The sequence below is a fragment of the Orycteropus afer genome, unplaced genomic scaffold (assembly GCF_000298275.1).
Source record: "Orycteropus afer afer isolate SDZICR_OR568_19922 unplaced genomic scaffold, OryAfe1.0 scaffold00122, whole genome shotgun sequence".
NCBI lineage: Eukaryota > Metazoa > Chordata > Mammalia > Tubulidentata > Orycteropodidae > Orycteropus > Orycteropus afer.
Genome location: NW_006921709.1, coordinates 7,835,538 through 7,841,389, shown reverse-complemented (window position 1 = coordinate 7,841,389; position 5,852 = coordinate 7,835,538). Strand labels below are relative to the sequence as shown.

The 5,852-nt window shown below is 38.0% G+C and overlaps 1 non-coding gene across 1 annotated transcript; it reads left to right on the top strand.

Moving 5' to 3' along the window:
• The first annotated feature begins 1,863 nt into the window (after positions 1 to 1,863).
• On the top strand, positions 1,864 to 1,936 carry TRNAT-UGU. Its single transcript has one exon. It is a non-coding gene; the product is annotated as a tRNA-Thr (tRNA).
• The last annotated feature ends 3,916 nt before the right edge of the window (positions 1,937 to 5,852 follow it).

The window sequence follows — 5,852 nt, the reverse complement described above, 5'->3', positions numbered from 1 at the left end:
GACATGAGACAAAGTATATGTGAACTGCTGTATGAAAAGTGAATTTACTCTGTAAATCTTCACCCAAATCAAAATAAAATTAAAAAAAAAAAAAAAAGGAAATACTAGAATGAGATGGTCTAGAATGGAACACCCAAGAAGTTTTCCAAAATTTCTACAAGGATGGTGTACAAAACACAACAGCACAAACATTGGAAATAACCTAAATATCCAAAAATGTGAAGTAAGTGTTATTGTTAGGTACTGTTGAGTCAGCTCCAACTCATTGCGACACTATGTACAACAGAATGAAACACTACCCGGTCATGAACCATCCTTCCCATCTTCCTTCCGTGGAGCAGCTAGTGGGTTTGAAGCAGTGACCTTCTGGTTGGCAGTCACATGCCTTATCCACTACGCCACCACAGCACTTTTTCTAGAGTTTACTCACAGAATAATTATTTTTAAGGAAAAAAATAACCTAGAATTTACTAATGATGGTAATTACGTATCATATAAGACTCAAATGTTCCAAACTAGGGATTAAGAAGATCATATAAAATTCATATGCTGAAACACTATAGAATTCGAAAATCAACATTGTAAAATATATTATAAATGATACACCTTTGGCAAAGAAACAAGATATCGGAAGCTCCTCTAAAGGAAAACTAAGTTTTAATTTGCAAAATCTATTAACAGATGCTCGAGAACATTTCATCAAGTATTAACTACATGTATTTTAGTTTTCTTTCTCTTTCTTCAAAGGCTTGTAAATAGTCAACAAACTTCAGAGGGCAATAAATGTAGGATAGTGAATCCAGGGGAAGGTTTCCCTTTAAAGTCATTACTACAGATTTTATTTAGTCTTTGGTTTAAGGAAGTTGTGACCCATAGGGTTTTGTTCCAGGTATTACTTAGCTTGTAAAACAAAGCATCTTGTATTCTGTTGAGAACACCTGGTTAAATTCGTCTACCTTTGAACCAACAATGAGACTTCCAGTCTCAGCAATCCCACCCACAAACTTCTCTCAGCCAATGAAGTCTCTCTTTCATTAGCTGCTGAGCAAGAGAACAACTCCCACTCACCAGTGAAGACCTTTACTGCCAAGAATAAAAAGTGTGTGTTTACTATTGTATTGGTTCTTGAATAGAGCTGGTAAACTATGATGCCCTTATAAAAAATCTAAGGTAGTCATCTTCTGGAAACAAATACATAGATAAATGCCACTAAAAAGTTATGTAGGGTGGTATGTAAGAGTAGATTTTAAAACCTTTCAGGAGATGGCTTTTATAACAAAACTTGCAGGAAAAAAAATGAGATGAATTTCACAATTTGGGTAATAAACTAGTTATCTTAGTGCTCAAAATATGCATAGAAAAAATTCAAGGTTCAAAACTACAAACAGAAACCTTTCAATAGACAATCAAATAAAACCCAGACATGAGATCTCAGCTGCTTTTAACACTTCACACCTCCCCCCCTAAAAAATGTATTTTACATCTTAAAAGTATTTCTGTGAATCCATCATGTCTCACCTGAAATTATGCCAAGCAGCAATGGTCCAGAAACTAAAATAAGTTATACTAAGGTGTGTCTCAGAAGAGAAACATAAAAACTCTTACTTTGGCAGGAAGTCACCAAATTGGCATATTTAAATTAGTAAGCTTTGTTTAAAACACACTTTTTTTTTTTTAAAGCCACACAAGCCAAAAATGTTTGCTAAAATTCTTTTCTTTAATGGTAACAATTATTGCAGTAGAAAATTATACATCCATTTTCCTACAAACATATATTTGTACCACTCACGTTATTTTATACAGAAGATAAACTGGAGAAAGAAAGGATCCCACAAATTCTTCCTCTAAGGCTAAACGGAGCTTGGCTCCATAGTTCAGGGGTTAGAGCACTGGTCTTGTAAACCAGGGGTCGTGAGTTCAAATCTCGCTGGGGCCTGTTGTCCTTTTAGGAACTCTGGTAGCATAGTGGCTCAGGCACTTGACTGCTAACCAGAAGGCCGGCGGTTCAAACCCACCAGCCACTCCTCGGAAGGAAGATGGGGCAATCTACTTCCATAGTGAAACTGCCTAGGAAACCCAAGGAGGGGTCACTATGAGTTGTGGCCGACTCGATGGCACATAACAACAACAAAGCTAAACGCAAATGCACAATGCTGAAACTACACAATAAACATCAGCTACCATGTTGTTGCTGTTGTTGTTACGTGCCGTCAAATCGGACCCGGAAGCAAGAAAAAAAAAGACAGGCAGACATTAGTTCGTTGAGTGCTTGCTAAATACCAGGTACTTTACTTTCATAGATCCTCATTTAATCCTACAAAGCCTGTGAAATAGATAGCATTTTCTCCAGGATATAAATGAAGACAACTGCAATTCAAAGGGACTAAACAGTCAGTTGTGTGATATGAAGCAAGAAAATAGCAAAGCATGTTTTGAAACCAAGTCTACCAAGCTCCAAATCCTAAATTCTTTCCACCATACTTGGTAACAATTACTTTGGAAAACAATGTCATCAAAATGTTCTCAACAATGAGCATTTTGTCAGGGGAATTCAATTATTTCTATACCACTGATCTAAAAATAATAATTCCCTTGCTGGCAGGATCATTCTTCTTCCATCCAGCACATCACAGGAAATCGTGACAACCTATAATCCCAGTTATTAGTGCTTCAACTAATCTTTCTCCTGTCCTCTTTAGAAATGATCTTGCTGGCCTGTTCTTGAAGAATCTTCACAATAAGCCCTATAATATACATTTATTCAATCATCCTATATTTGAGCGTTTCCTCTCTTAAATTACCACAAACTACCTTCTCAGGTCAACTTTTTAAAAGAATTGCCTATACCCATGATTTTCATTTCTCCACCAAATGCCCACTTTTCAACCCATTCCAATGTGGCTTCTCCCCACCACTGAAATGGTTGTATATAAGGTTATCAATGACCTTTGTGTAACTAAATTCAATGGACACTTTCCTGTCATCATCTGACTTGACCTTTCAGGAGAATATAGACCTTGTTCCTATTTTCTCCTTGAGATAACTCTTTCCACTTCACATTCTAGAAATACTCTCCTGGTTTTTAAAGCATTCCTTCTTAGACCACCTTCTTGGTGGTCTTAATATCCTCCAACCTATCTGAAATGTTGATGTTTCTCACACTCAGTCCTAAGTCTTCTTCCCTTCTCACGTTAGAAAGTCTTGCTGAGATCCCAACAATCCTCATGACTTCAATACCATGAATGTGTCCATGACTTCCAAAAGTCAGACTACTCCTCTGAGCTCTAGACTCATTTATCCAACTGAGGAGTTGATAATTCCACTTGGATAATTCAAAGGCATCTCAAACACAACATGCTGAAAATCAAACTCACTATGTCTCCCCCCTAACCCCATCCTACACCAAATCAGGTTCTCCCTTGGTGCTCTCCAGCTCAGTTGACTGGCAAGAAATACCATCTGAAAACCATCTATCCAATTAGATGGATAAGATGTTCAGATAATTAAGAACTATCCTTGACAAGTCCATCTCCCCTATTTATGACATTCAATATGTAGCCAAGATCTGCCCTTTTATCTCCCAAATCTCTCTCAAATCTACCCATTTTTCTTCTAATCATCATCTCTGTAGTGTATCAGTACCTCATTCAGACTATTTCAATGATCTCCTAATTGATCTCTCTAAACCTATTCTTTCTGAGCTCTAACCTGTATTCTACCCTGCAGACAAAGTAATCATTTTTGAAAGGCTACTCCATTCTTCTTATTCAAGACTTTTACTATAAACTTCATAGCACCTGTTTCTCTCCTTCATAGTATTTATTGGTTTGTTTCATATTTATTTGTGTGGTTACCTGTATTTCCAGTGCCTAAGACACTACATGGCACTAGCACATAGTATGTGATCAATTAATATTTGTGGAATAAACTGCCCAAATGGTTAAGCACTAAGCTGATAACCAAAAGATTAGTGGTTCAAACCTACCAAGCAGCTCCATGGGAGAAAGACCTAATGATGTACTGCCATAAAGATAACAGCTAAGAAAGCCCTATAGGGCAGTTCTTATACTGTCACATGGGGTTGCTATGAGTCAAAAAATGACTCGACAGCAACTAACAACTATATAGTGGACATTGGGCCAAATACCAAGAAGAACATACAGATAAATAATAATTTTTTAAAAAAATAAACCTGATGTTGCAATGTTAGGTGACTTTCCTATCTAACTGGTAAGCATAAAACAGATTCAAAATCAGACCTGTGTGGGGACATCAAGCTCAACTGGCACAAAATGGTATTCAAAAATACTGTTTTACATCTTATTTCAGGGAGTATCAATTGAGGTCTTAAAAGCTTGTGACTAGCCATGTAAGAGGCAACTATTGGTCTTTCCTCATCTAGAGCAAAGAAGAATGAAGAAAATCAAAGACACATGGAAACAGTCCAAAGGACTAATGAACCATGAGAACCTCAGCCTATATGACCCTGAAACCAGAAGAACTAGATGGTGCCTGGCTACCAGTGACAACAACTCAGAAAGGGATCAACATTAAAGACCCTGGGTAGGGTGGGAGAAAACTGTGGAACAAACTCAAAATCATTAAAAAAAAAAAAAAAAAGACCAGGCTTACTATGGCTTCAAGTCACTCTTTAGACCTGGAACTGAACTCATTTCTGTGGCTTTATTCTCAGCCAAACAACAGACAGGCCTACAAGGGGTACACTTACACCAGGGAGATGCACTCCTTAGAACAATCAACCATGGGAGATCAGAAAGGTAGCATTTGCACGGGGAGAAAGGTAAGGAGGCAGGAATGCATAGGCCAGAAGGACACAGGGAAAAGGTAACCACAAGGAAGAAGGAGGAGGAGAGGTATCACACTCTGGGGAATGTAACCAGTGTCACAAAACAAAATGTGCATGAACTGTTGAAAGCAAAATGAATGTGCTGTGTAAAATTTCACCAAAACACAATTAAAAAAAAAAAAAAATCAGGACTGTGTGTTTCCAAGTTCATATTCTTAACCTTTATGCATCCCATGAAGACCACAGAAACTTGCAAAACTTTTGCTTCAAAGAAAAACAGCTGGCATGGAGTCAACTTGTGACAACCCCACCTGATGCAAATCTTTCAGAAGTAGACTGCCAAGTGCTTCTTCCGAGATGCTTCTGGATGAATTGAAATCACCAACCTTTCCGTTAGCAGCCAAACACTTAACTGTTTGTGCCACCCAGAGATGTCTACATTTAAAACCCACAATGTCACTATCAACTGCTCTGATCAGGATCACAATAGAAGGTCCTAGACAGAGGTGGAGAAAAAAAATGTAGAACAAAATTCAAAATCATAAAAAAGACCAGACTTACTAGTCTGATAGAGACTGGTGGAACCCCCAAGACGATGGCCCTTAGATAGTCTTCAAGCCTGGAACCTAACCTACCCATGGGGATTAACTTTCAGCCAAACAACAGACATGCCTATAAAATGAGTTAACACCAGAGAGGAATGTACTCCTCAGTACAATCAACCATATGAGACCAAAAGGGCAACATTTGCCCAAAAAACCCCTAGAAGGCAGGAAGGGGCAGGAAAGAAGGACAAAGGGAAAACGGGGACCCCAGAGAAGAAGTGGGAAGAGTGCTGTTAAATTGAGGGGATTGCAACCAATGCCATGAAACATAGTATGCATAAATCGTTGAAATGGAAAACTAATTTGCACCGTAAACTTTCATTCAAATTACAACAACAACAAACCCTTTGCGGTGGAGTTGATTTCTACTCATAGTGACCTTATAGAACAGACTAAAACTGTCTCATAGAGCTTCCAAGGCTGTAAATCTTTATGGAAGC